Source organism: Dipteris shenzhenensis, chromosome 22, assembly GCF_047967505.1.
Source record: "Dipteris shenzhenensis isolate YYH24624 ecotype China chromosome 22, Dip_SZ_1.0, whole genome shotgun sequence".
NCBI classification, from domain to species: domain Eukaryota; kingdom Viridiplantae; phylum Streptophyta; class Polypodiopsida; order Gleicheniales; family Dipteridaceae; genus Dipteris; species Dipteris shenzhenensis.
In genome coordinates this window covers 52,247,319-52,264,546 of record NC_141617.1, presented here as the reverse complement: position 1 = coordinate 52,264,546, position 17,228 = coordinate 52,247,319, and the positions used below count along the sequence as shown (strand labels likewise).

At 46.7% G+C, this 17,228-nt stretch overlaps 1 protein-coding gene across 1 annotated transcript in view; it reads left to right on the top strand.

The window, feature by feature from the left end:
• Nucleotides 1–17,228, top strand: part of LOC147888271 (uncharacterized) — a 45,593-nt gene that overhangs the window by 11,784 nt on the left and 16,581 nt on the right. The gene's annotated exons all lie outside the window — the stretch shown is intronic.

Below are 17,228 nucleotides of genomic sequence, written 5' to 3'. Positions count from 1 at the left end.
CCACATTCCCGAAACGCCTGGAATGGTTTTATATTTTATATTTTTTTGTTCTCTTTGTATAGGGATATTGGAAATTGTCTTCTCATATATTAGGGAAGCATTTAATTATCCACACAGTAGAAGCATAGATAATGAAACGTTCCAAATGTCTGTTTGTCAAAGTTCTAGAGCTGGAATGGAAAGTTCAAAGCTGTAAAAAGTTAGTTTCTTTCATGTATAGTTTTATGGCATGACTCATATGATGACGTGTTGTATGGCATGGCATTCCCATTCCCGTTTCCAAGCCCCCCCGTCCTGAAACGTTCCCACTCTGGCATCCGAAGTTCCCATTCCTTGGTAACTATGGCATTCCCATTCCTGTTTCCATGTCCCCCTTTTCTGAAATGTTCCCCTTCTGGCATCTGAAGTTCCTGTTTCCTGGTAACTATGATTGTGTGTGAATGGATGAAAGAGGTTATAGAGGGAAGAGCTAATGGAAAGAATAAGGGATTCTTTTTTTGGGGTCAATGAACCGAAAAGGAAATTGGATTCCTTGTGTATGGTACAATGAAGTGACATAAGATAAGGAGTGACTTGTGTAACCCACATGGGATATATGTTATCTATTGTTTTGAATGGTTCTCCAATAAGAAGCTTTGGATCCCGGGAAAAGCACAGAAGAGGCCAGCCGAACAGCAAGTATCAACAATGGGAAACAACCTATGGAGGGGGAAAGCATAACTGATCCACCTGGCAAACAACCGATGGACTTCTAGGCTGGGAAAGCAAAGCTGATCTACGTGGAAATTACCCACGGCCTGAAAGTTTTAACTTACGAAAAAGAGATATTACCACTAAGTCCTCGAATCGACATCTATCAATTGAAGGAGCAGGACTTGAAGCGATATGCACAAAGGTATTCGAAGCGGAAACATTAGAAAACATTAAGTGCACGCTAAAAACAAATATCTATAAAAGTTTCCACTTTTGGGAGCTTAATGTGAAGACGACGGCTCACTTAGTCTGAATGTTATTTCAAATTGGGTAACTTGGATGAAGACTCCATTGCTTGGATTCCATATTGTAGTTAACAACACATGAGCTTTCGGAAAGAAACATCCATATGCTGCTAAAACCACCGCTCTTGAAGCAAAAATTGAAATTCCAATCTGCCTCGTTTATCATTTTCTCGAATTCAACTAAGCCATCCGCAATAGGAACCAATGCCAAAAAATAGTAGTCAACATGTGACTTTACATGGGTGGCGTGTGTGTGCAACAATCCTGAATCCTAGAGGAAGGTAACTCTACCAAGTGTCACACTGAAGTGCCGAACTGCTAAATGCTAAGAGATTGGTGTCAGAGGTGTGAATGTGTACACTGATGATAGATCGGAAGGGTCTGATGCCGCTGGGAACTAATAGGGTAATATGGCAATGGCTTACTTGGCTTGGTTAATCTACTCTATGGCTATGCTAGTCTAAATCTAGACTACAAATCAAAGTGCAAAATGCAGCAAATGAATTTTATCTTGATTCATTTTATGTGATGGGTATGCTGCTACGGTGCAATGGATTAGTAGGTGGTTTCAATGATGAGGATTGGATGCTTTTGATTTATGCATAAGTCAAAATGCAAATATGAGGTATTCACCATGTAGATCATGATCTGTTGATCATTTTTGCTTTTTGGATCACCTGAAAATTCCATTTGGATCAAAAGTGATGGGCATTTGAAATTCGCACTTCAATTAGTCTAAGGTAGAGTCTAAATTGATGATGTGGCAGTGCGTGGTCACATGATGTTACAAAAATGTGAGTGTGTGGCACTGTGTGCTGAGATGGCACTGCATGCTGATTGGGCATGCTGATGTGGATTGAGATGATGGGGTGGGGTGGAGTTATGATGTGGCATGCCACTTGGCTAGGCTGATGTGTCACTGGTGATGTGTCTCTCGGGTGACATGGCATGCTGATGTGGAGGATAAGATGAGGTGGTAGATGAGGTGCCACATGTTGTATGCGTAAAGCTCCAAGAATCTATGAGGGATGCCAACATAATCTTTTAGATTCCGTCAACGTGAAGGAGATTCTGACACTGTCAGATTTCAGTTGACATTGCTTCTTGCTCTGTTTTTGTTGCTCGTGTGCTTCCTACATTTTACTTGGCTAGCTGTAGGAAGGGTTGACCGTGGTGGCTGTTCTTGAGCTATCATGGTTGCCACTCTCTTTGTGGCAGAGGAGCAGAGCTTGTGGGTCACTCGAGGTGGCTGAGTGCTGCGAGCTGCTGTTGGTGAAGTCCACGGAGGAGCTTTTCGGGTCTCACATGAAGTACCTGTGTAGCTGATGTATGATGTTGATGCAAATATGTTGCTATGGTCATTTGGCGGCTGGTTGTTGCCAACAGCTTGTAGGTTTCCAATGGCCTGCTAGTTGGGTCGCTTGTCAGTTGATTCGTTGAGTGCGCCTTGTGTTGACATTTGCTTGCAGCCGCTCAGCCATGATATGCTGTTTGCTTTCTCCCATTGGAGCTTTGTGTGTGAATGCGGAGCCATTTGCAAGGACCGGTGGCGCTATTAAAAGATGGAAGAAGATGCCGCTTGGTCGTAGGAGTATGGCGAGTTGCTTTGATTTGTTGGAGAGGGAGAAGTCGTGCTTGTTAGTTGATGATGCATTGCTTGTAAAGCTGAAGGCGTTGTGTATGCAATTGCTTGTGAAGACAATATGGACGTTGAGGTGCTTGGAGATCTTGCTCCTGCTGCAATTGAGCGATGTGCTAGTGAGACGTTGTTGATGGCTATTGGTCATGCTTGGAGATCTCGCTGCAGTTGAGTGTCGTGTCATTGCTTGACGTTGGATGATATTGACATTCAACCCCGCATCAATATCGACAACCACCCCCTTTTTTTTTCAAGAAAAGTACTTCATTAAGTATGAATAAAAACCGCAGAGCAAGCTCTAGTGCGGGAGTACATCGTGTCAAGCATGAGAAAAAACACTTCAGAATGAGCAAACAAAAATCCTAGGTGGCGGCTGAAAATGCCACCTCATCCCCGAAGGAGAGTCAAAGAAGAAAGGAGAACCCTTCCAGACTCTGAGAAAAGCAACTCTCCTAGCAGTAGCAGTCCTGGAGGTTCCCTGTATGTTCGCCCAAATGGCCATCAAAGTGTGTATAGTATTTGCCCTGATATTGGCCATAGTCTGAGAAGGGTGAACCTGGGTGTCCTCCAAAGCCTCTGTACATTTGGCTCTCCAAATATGCTATGCTGTAATACTCGCCAGAATCTCCCAAGATGTGTCTACAGATTTGAGGGGAGCTCTGAATGGAGTAAACGGAACATCTCGGAGGGAGCATTGGCGACCACCTATTTCCTGTTTCATAAAGCCTCTAGCTGTGCTAGCTGCGAGTGTGTTCTAGTAAGGGGGAGGAGTCGTATGCAACTTGCGGCATCTCAAGGAAAGAATCGCTGTCTATAATGCCTTCTTGTGAGAGCGAGAGGTGCAAGGGGAGGATGGGTGTCTTGTATTAAATTTAGTGAGGTCTCTAAGAGTCGTTGGGTTGAACATTTCAACTTCATACCTCACTTTCAGGCTTAGGGCTGCTAAATATTTATTTCTTCTATCTTCCTCCTCTTTTTAGGTAACTCTAGAGAGAGTTTAAAAAACCTGGCTGTAAATTCAGCATTATTCTCATTTCAAATTGGCTAAATTGTTCCCATCGGACGGTCAAGTCCTCTTCATGCCTTGGTGGCATGAAACTGGCTTTCAACTACTCCACAAACTTAGCCCAAGGATAGGCTCTTTTCCCTTTTGCGACAAGGACCACCAGATTAAAGCATCCTTTTGTGGAAGGTGGATAGAGCAAGCTTTGCTTGATCGGCCTTGTCTTGATGGGTAAAATACAGCTGAAAATGGCAAATCCAATTAAGGATTTTATCAGACTCCCTTGCTCCATTATATTTAGGGAATTCAATTCTCTCTCATGGTTGGAATTTCGACTCTTTTTGAAGGAGTATTCAAAACTTCATCTCCAAAATTAGCACTTTCTTAGTCCCTAATTTGATCATTATGGACTGCTCAATCATGTTGCTAAGCTGAGAAACCAGCTTATCAACGGGAGACTTTACTTCTCTTCTCCTCCCATTTGGATTATAATTATGTGTGAGGGATTTTGAGTTAAGGGTGTAAATTCATCACCTTGTTCTCGGGTGGACTCATTTCTACTCTCATTTCTGAAGGAGAACTATCTATCAAGAGGTTCTTGTAGGAAAGAGGAAGGTAATTCTATTTGTGGGTTATCGTTATCAAGATGCGTATAAGTCTTATCTAATCTATCCTCTTCGGGAGGTGGTGATGGTGTTCTATGGGTAGTGGAGGAAAAGGGACAAGTTCATTATTATATCTCCCTTCTTTCCTTTTACTAATAAGAGAGAGGAAATGACTCGCTGTAATTTTAAAATAGAGGTATATTTTACAGCAAAGGTCAAATGTTATATAGTTGTTGGTACTTATTTGACTCCCGCTTTGGTTGTGTTGAAAAGCAACCTGAAATGAGCTCTTCATCCTCGCTTTTGGGCTCTTATTCCTTGTCTTTTTGCTCTAAACTGGTACACTCAATCTAGGCTGCTTATTTTGAGTGAATTGAAGGTGTGCACACTGTTATAGGGGGTACTTGGTGGGTAAATCACATTCTTAAAACCTCTTTCTAATCCGACTACTCGTTAGGGAGAACGGGGGGGTCCCTTTTCTTCACAGTTTAAGGGTTTTAAGGGAACATTCACATCCTATCCAAAGAGCACAAATTTCGAAGGGGGGGGGGAAGTCACCGTTAGAACACCTTGTTCCCTGGTCCAAAGAGCAGAAATTTATGGAAAACCCCTTCTCTCAAGACGTCCGAATTCAAGATTCGGGAACGGGTTGAAGCGCAAATTCAATTTCGGTGTCTTTGGTTTTGTCTTTTGGAACTTTTAGAGGGTCAAGTGGTCAGAAAATTGATAGAGTTGCATCTCGTGTGATGTGGAAAACTTTGGGCGCCGTGTCGGTTTGCAAACCCTTTGCGTGAGATGAAGTTGCTGCACCCTCATTGGCCGTGCGCCTGTCCACATGGTCCATGTCTGTATGTACTGCACTCCCTGCCCCCGTGCCGGTGTCCTTTCTTCTCTCTTGCCTCTTGCACTCCCAACCCGTACTGCTCTTCCTCCTCCTTGTCCTTACTCTGGATTGTACCTCTTTGACGCCAAATGTGAAGTTCTAAACTTACAAGAATGCAAATTTTGTACAAACCGTGCAGAAATTCGACGCTCATTTGGCCCTCCATTGGACGAAGGTGTTGGGATATCTCAAGGTGTATGCCCCAGGCACACCTTGGTTTCTATGTGTGTGTGCTAGAGGCACAGTTAGGTGCCCATAAGTGCTGTTAGGTGGTGGTAGAAGCCACATAGGATGATTGAGAGAATCTAGGAGCAGATTGAGGAGATGATTGTGGAGCTCAGAGGTCATCAGTGATGTCAGTGATCATGTAAGAGGTGCCTACTTAAGGACCTCACCTTTCTTCATTCTATAAGCAAGAATTCTGAGTTTGTATTCACTCCATGCTTTCCTTTCAGTTTACCATGGTATCAGAGCCCTTTGATCCTCCTTGAGCCCATTTGTGCCACATCATCTTGTTCTTCTCCATCTTCTTCTTCTTCATCTTTACCATTTCTTCCCCTTCTTCCCAAATCTTGCTAAAGCTTGTTCTCCTCCATCTCTCCGCCATTCTCCAAGCCCTTCCTGCTGGAGATACCTCTTGAAGGGACGAACTTCCATCTGCAAGCAATTGAGGAATCATCGTCGCTACTAGTCGCCATTCCACGAAAATCGGCGAACCTGTCTTCTGCGATTTCTCTGTGTCTGCTCCATCTCTCTCTAATTCCTTTTAGGGGAAGCTTCTCCATACCTTGGGCTATCTTGTGTTGAAATCTGAGCAGCAATGGCTGCATATTCAAGGAGAAATCAAGCAAAAACCAGTCGACTTTGACGACGCTCCAGCCTACAATATCGCGCGCCATTTTGCCCAACCTCTGTGCTGGATCTTCTCTGGTATATGAGCTTTCCTTTGCTTCAGAAAGCCCCTTTTTCTTTGCTTTGGAGAGTGAGATACAAGCCCTCCAAGTTCAGGCCTCTGTTTTGGACAGTTTTGACAAGGTTGTGAGTGTGATGCTACATTAGATGCTACTTTAGCATTTCTAATGTTTTAAAGTGTTAAATAGCATCAGTACAACTGTGGCTACAGCTTTGCTTTAAGTTGCTACACCTGGATTTGCTTGGAAAGCTTTCTTTTAGCTACCTCTGTGAAGCATGCAAGTGAAAGCATCATTGATTTGTAGTATGAAATTTGGTCACAAGTCTTTGCTACATTAAATGCTTATACTTTGAAGCTTTTCAATTGTTTTTTCTAGCCTTGTAAGAGAGAAGACACTGCCCAATTCTTGGGTTAGACCCTCTCATGGTTACCATCTTGAATATGGATAAGTTCAATGGTAAGGGCTTTCACACATGGCAGATGAAGGTTAAGTTTGCATTAATGAGGGAAAACCTCTGGGTGCTTGTCAAACCGGCTTCAACTTCTTCTTCAACAGCCTCCAATGCTGGAGAATCCTCAGCTCCGACACACCCAGCAAGAGATCCTGCTAGAGAGGAGAAAGCATATGGCATCATTGCTCTTGCCTTAGGAGATGACTATATTCATCACATCTCTGACTTAGAGTCTCCTTCAGAAGCTTGGCAGAAGCTTGATATTATTTTTGGTGCTAGCTCTCACATCTCAAAATTGTCACTTAAGATTGCTTCCTTTGAATTGAAGATGGTTAGTGGCACTCCTTTGGCTGCCCATGTCAATTACATGCGGAGTCTCATGACTCAACTTGCTTCTATCAACTCTCCTATCACTACAGAGGATGCTATGGCAGTGTTGCTCAAGAATATGCCTGAAGATTATGATCATGTTGTTACCACTTTGAAAAATCTTCCTAATCCTAATCTTGAAGGTCTTATCTCTGCTCTTCAAGAAGAAGAAAGACACATGGAACTACGAAAAGGCAATGACACAGCCTATGCCATAAAAATCTAGAAGGGCAAGTTTTCACCTTGCAATCATTGTGGGAAGTCTAATCACCTCTCAAAAGACTGCTTCAAGATCAATCCATGCAAACACTGTGGCAAAAACAATCATCATGAAAAGTTTTGTAGAGCCAAAAAGGAAGCAACTTCAAAGTCAGAAAATGCCAATCTACTTTCAGTTGATGTGCCTCCACAAGATGAGGCATCCCATGAAGATTATGCTTTTTGAATCATCTCCATGTATGCTCCAGATCTCTCTTTTTTGTTGAGTCAAGGTACTCAGCCTGGATAGTCCTCCAAAATGAATGAAATAAACTATTGTGTGTTTTGTAAACACCTCTGGTCACCATATGATGTAGGCCATGTGTATGTGTTTTTGCTCCATGGTACTTCCTGCAGACATTGTGTGCAGGTACATGCAGGGGAGATAACCATTGGAAGGTCTTTTGTATCCCTTTTGTTTACCTTACACCCATGGGAACCCTTGCTAGCTTGAGATCCTAGCCATTGATAGATCCATGACCACCATGAGATGGCATGTGACACCTTGTGCTAGCTGTATCCGTGACATAGCCTGAGGTATGATTCCGTACAGCTTCTGCTTTATATCAGGCTTTTGTTGACCTGCTCCAGGCCACCAAACCTGCCCCATACTGTGCCGTATTATTACTGCTGACCCCGCCTCTGTTCCGTATAGATGTTGACCTCGGGTGAAGCTCCACCTTGCCAGGTATGCTTCTAGGTGTGTTGCCCACATGACAGCCCCTTTTTCTGTTTGTTATGTGTTAGTTTGCTGATATGGGGGCTTACAGATGGGGAGGTGACCATTCCAACACAGACATGATCATGAAAATGCATCAGCAGAGAAAGTGGTCCGAACCTGTGCCCCTTCTAGAAAAGGTAGTGATATCGTCCATGAATCTTGTAGTGAACTGGGCATGCACATAGTCTCCACCTCCTCCAATGTGCATAGCTTGTAGATCTATTGCTCTCTAGGTGTGCCTTTAGCTCTTCTATGTTAAACATGGTGAGAGAGAGAGAGAGACAGAAAGAAAGAAAGAAATTTTATTAGAGTCTTCGGAAGACCGATGGGTCTATGAGACTGAAAGAAAACCTGATACAAATCACAGTAAGGGTGGAGCTACTTAAACGAGCATCATCACCAAGTCTGATCATACATAATCAAATACATCTAGATGTAACAATGAAAAGAAAAGGACTGGAGTGGAGCGGAATCCTCCGTATGTCATGTCGCCCTGGTTGGTGCATAGCCGGTGATGGGACGCTGGTGCCCGTCAAGGGGTGCCGTGCGTCTCGGTCTCTTGGACGAGGCTCGACGCAAGACCAGAGCCACCGTGACTCCCGTGGGACGTATCCTGGGTCTAAACAATGACGGGAGGTTCCCCAGAGTGATCTGTGTGTCCCCTCGATGTCTCGTGTGCCGTGCTGCGATCGTTGGGTCGGGGTCTCTGTCACGTCTGCGGCTAGAGACTGGACGAACAATGTCACTCGATGGGAAGAACTCTGTGATCCTGCTCTGAGAGGTGTCTGATGATGTGGCCAAGCCCTGTCGCCTAAGTAACTACTCTGTATGTCGGACTCCCTCGTGAATGAAGGCCGCGAGGCATCTCTAATCTGGGTAGGCGAGGAATCTGGAAAGGAGCTTGGAGCCGTCTCTGAAGAGGCAGTGGTAGTGACCTCGGATCTCGTAGTTCACTGGGTACCTGAAAATAAAATGCTCCTACGACTCAACCTCCTGACAGTTGCACAATATGCATAAGCGATGCTCCCTAGGAATCCCCTCTGCTCTGCTGCTCTCTATGCGGAGGCGGTGTGATGATACCCGAAATTGTCCGATGGAGATCCGTAGTGAGTGAGGCATATGAAGCTCAGTGTACCCCGATGGTGTGATGAATCCCTCCGAAATGCGAAGACAATAATCTCTATAGAAACTCAGCTTCATTGGAAGCTCCCTCGGCTCCAACCAGGTCCTAAAGGTGTGTAGCTGCAGGAGATCCTCTCGAATGACCTGGTTGGTATGTGGCCCGATCGGGATGGTGGGTGGAAGTACCAGAGGGGCATCTAAACTGTACTGAAAAGGAGGTATCCTATCGATGTGGAACCCTAGTCTCACAAACCATCTGTGAATACCAGCATCGCTCGTCTCCCTCTGCTGCCAACCTTATGGAGGAATCGAGAGCCAACCATGGCAACCTCTGTCTCCCTGATGTGGAGTCCCCATATGATCTAACCCGGTGTAGATATGTGATGGTTTGAAAGGCTGCATCTAGCTGGAGTGGAGAAGCACCAAACTCGGCCTGAATGATGTGATGTGGTACATATGGTTTCCCCCGGATCATCCGTGAGAGCATGAGGATCTGCAAGTGCTCCACCCGTGTCCACTCTATCTCTGACATGTCAGGCCCCCAACAAGGGCTGCCATACATACCGGCCGGTCGGACCAAGGAGTCGAAGAGAAGAGCCTTGGTCCGAAGGTCCTGGAAGTGGGAGTGAAAGTATTGTCTCTCTAGCCGAGCCAGTGAGGCATATCCCCTACTCAGTCTGGCGTGCATCACTGGTCTCATCGTGAAGATCGGGCCGGAGAAGATGACTCCCAAGTAAGTGTATGAGGATACGATCTCAACTGGTGACCCACCCAAAGTGAAAGTAAATTGCTTCCGTTGCATGTTTGCTCGAGAGGTGTTAAAGATCATGACCTTGGTCTTGCCAAGGTTGACCTCCAAATCATGGGGATAAACAAAAAGCCTGCAGTGCATCCAGGTGTCGTTGGAGTCCCTCGAGTGTGGATGACAAGAGTGCCACATCATTTGCATAAAGAAGAATCCTGATGATGATCCTGGCAAGTGAGGAACCGGTCCCTCCGAATGTCCCGACTCCCCACGAAAGTCTCAAGCTCATCGATGTAGAGGCCAAACAGGGTCGGTGATAAGGGACAACCCTGTTTGACCCCTATGGTACTTAGGATCTCATCTGTCCAACCTGTGTCTGTACGAACTCGGCCTGAGACTCTCTCATACAGTGCCATGACTGCCCAGATGATCTCCTGATGAAATCCTAGTGTCTGTAGGCGTGTGATAAGACGAGCTCGAGGTACTGTGTCAAAGGCTTTGCGGAAATCCACAAAGCAATAGTATACCCTCTCCTTCCGTGATGTGGCCTCCTCAATGACACTTCTGAGTGTGAGTATGTGATCCATAGTCCCATGGTCTCGCTTGAAACCGGCCTGACCCTTTGCTCTGAGCCCTCTCATCTATGTGAACAGGTTGACCGATGCATCCAATACAGCTGCATAGATCTTGGACATCACATGTCCAATCATGATAGTCCTGTAGTTACTTGGATCCATGGGATCCCCTACCTTGTGGATGGGGGTGATGGTGTTGAGTGTCCAAGTGCGGGGGAAGCCAAGGCGAACAGCGTCATTGAATAGCTTTGCTAGGATCGGGGCTAACGTGTCGATCCCATATGCGATAAACTTGGTGCATAGGCCCTCGTGATCCTTAGCTCGGCCATTGTGCAATTTCAATGTTGCGTCCTTGACTCCCCCTTTGGTGAACTACGTGCAAGTGGTGGGACGAGGTGTGTGTATGAGGTCTGGAGTGGGTTGGTGTGACATCATATAGATGGTGTGCATACGTGTGCTAGAGGTGGTGGTCTAGTGGACCGTGTGGTGTTGGAGGGCAGCCTCGTGGAGTGTGCGACTAAACAAGGCAGCACGATCCTCTATGAGCGATATGTGATCGATGTAGGTTAGGAGTTTGTTTAGGCGTCCAGAGTAGGCCGGTGAGAGGCTGTGATCAAAGTTTATGCCGTGATAGGTGTCATGCTTCCTATGTGGTGTGTGTGGTGTGGCTAAGCGTGGGGTGGCGATAGTGAAGAATAGGTATGTGTGATCAGCTCCTGGAGGGAGTGGTGCTACGGTGAAGTCGGTGATACATGAAGTGAAGGTAGGGGATCACTTGTCGTTCCTCAATTTGTAGTGGTGTCAAATCCTCGTCCATGGACAGGGTGGGATGCTCTCGTAGAGAGGCTCGGCGTCTGAGTGTTGCTAGTCGAGCATGTGAATCTCTAAAGCGAATGACTAGGGGCTGCTCTCGGTTGGGATCTCTCCCAACACGCCACGCTCCCTCTATGCCATGGTCGGGGACCCCCATGGTGGTGGTCACAAAGGTGATCGCCTCCTCCATGGGCGTCGTAGTGGTGCTGGTGCTGTCTCGCGTGATCCCTCGTATCCGGATGTTGAGGGCCTTCGAAGCCCTCTGCTGCTGCTCCTGTATGGCGGCTGAAACGGTTGCCTTTGCGGGCTCCTGTTTCGCCACGTCCACCCATCTAGTCATCTCTACTATAGCCCACTGTATCGTGGCTATCTGTGCCTCATCTCTGTGACTGGGGTCCCTCCAGGCGCTGCTCTGAGGGTCCCGAGCTCCTCTTGAAGCTGTGTGATGTCGTGTCTTGAGTCCCTGGATAAGGGTGCCCTGCTCGTGTATAATGCGGGCCTTCTGGGTGTATCGAGCCTGCTTCTGGGTGTAATGTGTCAGCTCTGCCTGAAGGGCCCGGATGCTGTGTATCTCAGCCAATAGGGAGTCCCAAGCATTTGGCGAGGGCCTAAGATGTCTTGGTCCAGGTGGGAACTGGATCTTGAGAGGGGTTGGAATGAAGGTGGGCTGCTGAGGTTGTACTGAGGGTGGGGACAGCATGATCTAGGCGGGGGAGTGATATGTAGGAGTAGCGAGGCCGGAGGAGGTGATGAAGGGTGGCTAACTGAGAGGTAGAGGTGATACGAGGGGAAAGTACTGTGGAGCCGTGGTTGGTGGGGCCAGTGGTGAGGCTATTGGAGAGGAGACCTGTGATGATGATGCAGGAGAGGGGAGGAGAGAGGTGGCGTAGATGATGAGGCGGATGATGGTGGTGAAATAGTGGTGGTAACCATGGTAAGTGGCATGGGCTTTGGGTGGGCCCCTTTCTTCTGGGCCGTGGTGCTGTCCACTGTCAAACCGCTCCGGTTGCTGCGTTTGTTGAAGTCCTCTAGATTGAGTTGCTTTTGTGTTTTCGCCTTGTCACTGTTCCCCTTTCCCATCTCCACGCGTATGCAGATTTGGATTGAGGGGTCTCCTGCCTAGTCTCTTGTCCTCATCCCCCTGTTCCCTTCATTATGGAGGCAAAGAGGGACTGCAGGAGGTCTGCTTTTTTTTTTTTTTTTGGGAAAAAAAACCGGGGGTGTAGCGGGGGGGTTAGCGGAGGGGGTAGCAGGGGGTAGAGAGGGGTGGTAGCGAGAGGGGTAGCGGGGGGGGGGTAGTGAGGTAGCGGGGGGTAGCGAGGTAGCGGGGGAGTTAGCGAGAGGGGTAGCAGGGGGTAGCGAGGTAGGGGGGGTTTAGCGGAGGGGGTAGCGGGGAGGTATGTAGCGGAGGGGGTAGCTGGCACCTTCAAAAACATTGTCAAAACTGTTTTCTCTCCTAGAGCTTCAGTGGGCTGCGTACTGCTGATGCCCTGCAATAAACAAACCTCCTTGCTGTCCCGGTGGACAGTAAATGGTGAGGCGCCTGACCTCCTTGCTACTTCCGTCTGTAGCCAATGGTGAGGAATAAGTCTCCCTTGATTCCTGTCCTCCTTACTGCTGTGAGGATCTATTGTAGGTGCCAACCCAAATCTGCAGACATAGGTGGCCTGATCTCCTTTGACTTGATGCCACGTGGCAGCCTTGCAGTCTGGCCTGTCTGCTGCTGGTTTCCTGCCTGTTTCTCTGCTCCAGACTGCTCCTATAATCTGCACAGATCTGTAGGTTTCTCTGCAGGCCTATGACAGGATCTTGACAGCCCATGTTGACTGTCCTTGCATGGTCTTCTCTGCTCCAGACTGCTCCTATAATCTGCACAGATCTGTAGGTTTCTCTGCAGGCCTATGACAGGATCTTGACAGCCCATGTTGACTGTCCTTGCATGGTCTTCTCTGCTCCAGGCTTCTACTACATCTGTTGCAGTCTTTTGACAGCATCCTTGAGTGTCCATGCTGCCATGCACATTAACACATATTTTCCCCTATGGCAGCCCTTTATTCAGCCCACATGGCCTCTCTTAAACCCTGCTGGTACACGTCTGGGCTCACAGGTGGGGAGGTGACGCTGATAATCCCTACAACCCCTCTCACCGACCCTCCATGGTCCAACTCCCACACGCTGATATAGATGCTCCATATGTTCCCATTGAGAAGCACTCAGTAACAAGTTGGAGACCTCTTTGATCATAGGTCTTTGAACCTGCAGCTCATGTTCCTGCACCTTCAGGTCCGCAAGCAAACCATGCTGGTACACATGTATGATCTCGGTAGCCCCAAAGGTCAATGGCACCATTCTCGATCACGAACCCACCAGCCGATCACGAACCCACCAGCATTCTCAAGCAATCTTGGCACAAAAATTATTCAGTTGCCCTCTTAGAATCTAAGGACAGCCTAGGTACTGCCAAGCACCACACTCCCAAGGTGTGTTTCAACCTTATGAGTGACTATCGTGAGATTGAAACTGCACTATGTTGTGTTTTTAGAGGATGAGTTTGGGAATGTTCCTGGATTCATCTAGGTATATGCTTTTGTTGTATTAGCGGACATGCAAATTTCACCTTGTGAAGTTTTCGTCCAAGTTGCGACCTGCTGGTATTGCGATAATTCTTTCTATCTTAAATGGTGTGTTGCCCTATCAGCTAGATTTAAATTTAGATGCTCGTTTGGGAGAGACTAAAATGAAATCGTTTAGACTTCACAAGCAGTTGTAGCTTGAATGAAGAGATTTGGACTACTTTTTGATTAGCCTTCTCCTTTAGTGCTAGCCTTTGTCATGGCTGAGTTTGCCCTTCACCTCCGGAGTGCCGACAGAAACTCAGTACAAAGACTTTGTATAAATGGATGCTCTAGTACGTGTGGGTGTGTGGATTTGTATGTGTGAGAGCATGCTTTTATACTATGGTCTACACCCACTGTTGGGCGCTGATGACGTCAGTGGGGATGTCATAGTAGCTAGTCCCTGCTATGCATGATGGAGTTTATGGTTTTCAATCTTATGAGTGACTGTTGTGAGATTGAAATTGCACTATGTTGTGTTTTTAGAGGATGAGTTTGGGAATGTTTCTGGATTCATCTAGGTATAAGCACCACACTCCCAAGGTGTGTTTCAACCCATCTTCACTTTGGCAACATCAACACCCATATCCTTAAGATGAGTGCTCAACTAAGTAATACTCTTTTGACATGTAGATGTCCCTATCTCCACCATGAAGGTTTCAGTAGGCTCATCATGTTCTCCTTCTAGTGAACGTGCAATCACGCTTTGAAGAAGTGACAAGACTTCCCTCTCTGCCTACCAAGAGGCTTTCATCCTGTAAGCATTATGAACCAATAGAATCATTTTCGATAGCCATGAACATCAATTGCTGGCTACATCTCACTACAAGAGGTTGTGGAAACACAGAGCAAAGATTTTTGCCCATAGCATGCTATTGAATGAATGTGCCCGCAATGAATATACATACGGATGAATCAACCTGTTTGTCTGCTTGCTTTGAGGCACCCACAAGATCCGTGTGTAACTCTGACGTGCCATCTTCAGTAAATTTGATTCTAATCCTTGAGGTCCGCTCAAAGACACCTCCCTTATGCAAGTGATGTCAGCTTTGTTCCCAAAACAACTGAAGCAAACATTGCTATCATTTACCTTCACAAAGGTCTATGGTCCCTTTGACTCATTAGATCATCTCTCAATGTCAGACATACACACAGGTGCAGCAAGGTCTGCATACCTATTCTCAGCAACACTTGGAGTTATCACCTAGAAAAGCTCTTTAGTTACCACATTGTCTGTTGGCTTTGATTCCTTTGACTCTTGATTGGACTCCTCTTTTGGTCAGCTGTCTTCTTTATGCAGTCCTTCACAAAATGTCTTGGCTGATCACAGTGGAAGCATTTTTCCTTTTTCTTGCTTCCATTGGATGAAGAGTCCTCCTCATCAGGTTTGTCATCCTTGTTTATGTTGCCATTGGGCTTGCCGTTTTCGGGCTTGCCCTTCCTTGTGCCCTTGCTCTTGGTCCCTGTGCAATAAAGGCTTTGTGCTGAATTCCATCGTACTCTCTCTCTGAGGAAGGACCGATTCTACAGATGTGCCAGTAACTATGGCCAGGGCCTCTGCATCTCATAGTACCCACCCTTTGATTGCATTTGATTCCAATGGTGTCACCACTATCCGAGCCACATTTTTTATATCTTGTGGCCTTTGCTCAACTCTTGTCTCATAATCTCCCAAACTACCCGAACCAGCAGGTGGCTCCAAATCTTCATCTTCCAAAGAGGGCAGTTGCTTTCATCGACCTTACTCGACTCCCCACAGCTTGGGATGGGCAGTTTTTCTCCAGAATTCCTTGGAGTCACAGTTGAAAAGCAAGCTTCTCAGCTCCTCCTCATTCCGGGCTAGAAATTGGCGTTTCTTGAGAGAGAAAGAAAGAAAGAAAGAAATTTTATTAAAGGTCCACGGAAGGCCATACATGGCCTATGGGACACAAAATCATCCGAAAGGAAAATACATCATCAAGAGAGAGGCAATGATAATTGTATATACAGCAAGAAAAAACTCTAAACAGAGGAATAGAACAAGCTCCAAAAGATGCCCTACAATAAGGGAGGCAATTTATAGGCCTACTAGTGAGCCGACCCAAGGGCTGCCACATGGGTCAGTCAACCGACCCAGGCTGTGTCGATTGACCCGACCTCCTGGTTGGTTAACCTGACCAAGGTCAAGCCCCAAAATGGGCTGGCCCTCCTGCCCTACAAACTGGGCCATTGTGGCCTGGCAAACAGGCCACAAATAGGCATACACATTCAGTCAAATCTATCGCCCTCATTCACTATGAGATGCACACAACTTTAAAAGCCTCTTTGCAGCTCAAAGTGAGTAAATGATCTAAAGAAGCATGCTGATGAAGACTCCAACATGGGCCCTTCAGCACTATAGGAGTGTTCGAGGAGAGAGCTCCGGATAGCCTGGATCCTTGAAGAACTGCCACCTGGATCCTTGAAAGAGTCGTCCTCAACTGTGATTTCCCAAGCCATTCGCACTAAGTCGCCAATGGATATGAACTGTGGAGCACACCACGTCATGTATCCTGTCGGTGAACTCGAACTCCTCGGTCCATAGTCAATGCAACCCGAAGCAATGAACCTCGAACGCATCTTGTTCATAGCTCCACACTGTTGCCTTGCCTGCCAAACTTTCAACTGATTAGAGCCAGAAGCAACCATCTCTCCCACCCACATGCCCTCTCTGATCGTGACCCATGGGGGGAGACCTATTACTCTCAGAGAGTTGGTACTATCTTGTGGTCCTTGACAGTCATAACTACTGCTGTCTTGGAACCACTTGCCTGGTTAGAGTCTGATGACAAGTCTTGATCTTGAGACTTAGTCTTGGACTTTAAGTCCCTCACCAAATGCCCTCTTTTGCCACACTTGTAGAATCTACTCCTGTCCTTCTCAAACTTGTGCTGAGATGTAAGGGCCTCGTTTGCCTTGGGACAATGAAATTGACTCCTTAAGCACTAGGGAGCATAGGTCATCAAAATCCAATTGGTTTGACGTGACCTGGCACATAATGTTGGGAGACCATATCATATGCTGGGGGAAGCTTGGTGAGAATCAATGCTGCTCACCAAAGGGATGTCAAAGCAACTCCCATAGACAAAAGTTGGTCGTAGAGGACCTTAGCCTTCATGAGGAAGGGCTACATCGTACTGCCATTGGGGAAGTCGAGACGAGTAACATCCCTCATCGCTAAGTCCCTCGCATAAAGATCTTCCAGTTTGGACCAGACCTCATAGGCACTGTCGAGGGTTTGCACTAACGGAGAAACTTCCGGTGTGATGGTGCACACCAATGTTGAGTGTGCCTTTGAGTCACGATCCTCTGAGTTTGCATTCTCCTCAAGAAACCCATCCTCCTAATCCTTGGTCCATTTGGTTCGTAGGGCGCTTAGTTTTCTTATCGTGTCCCTAAACCTGCTCCTAGAGCCCCTTGTGTATGAACCAAACCTTGAGTTGAAGCCTCTAATGAGCATAATTAGCTCCATTCAACTTGTCCTCCTTACTCTTGCACG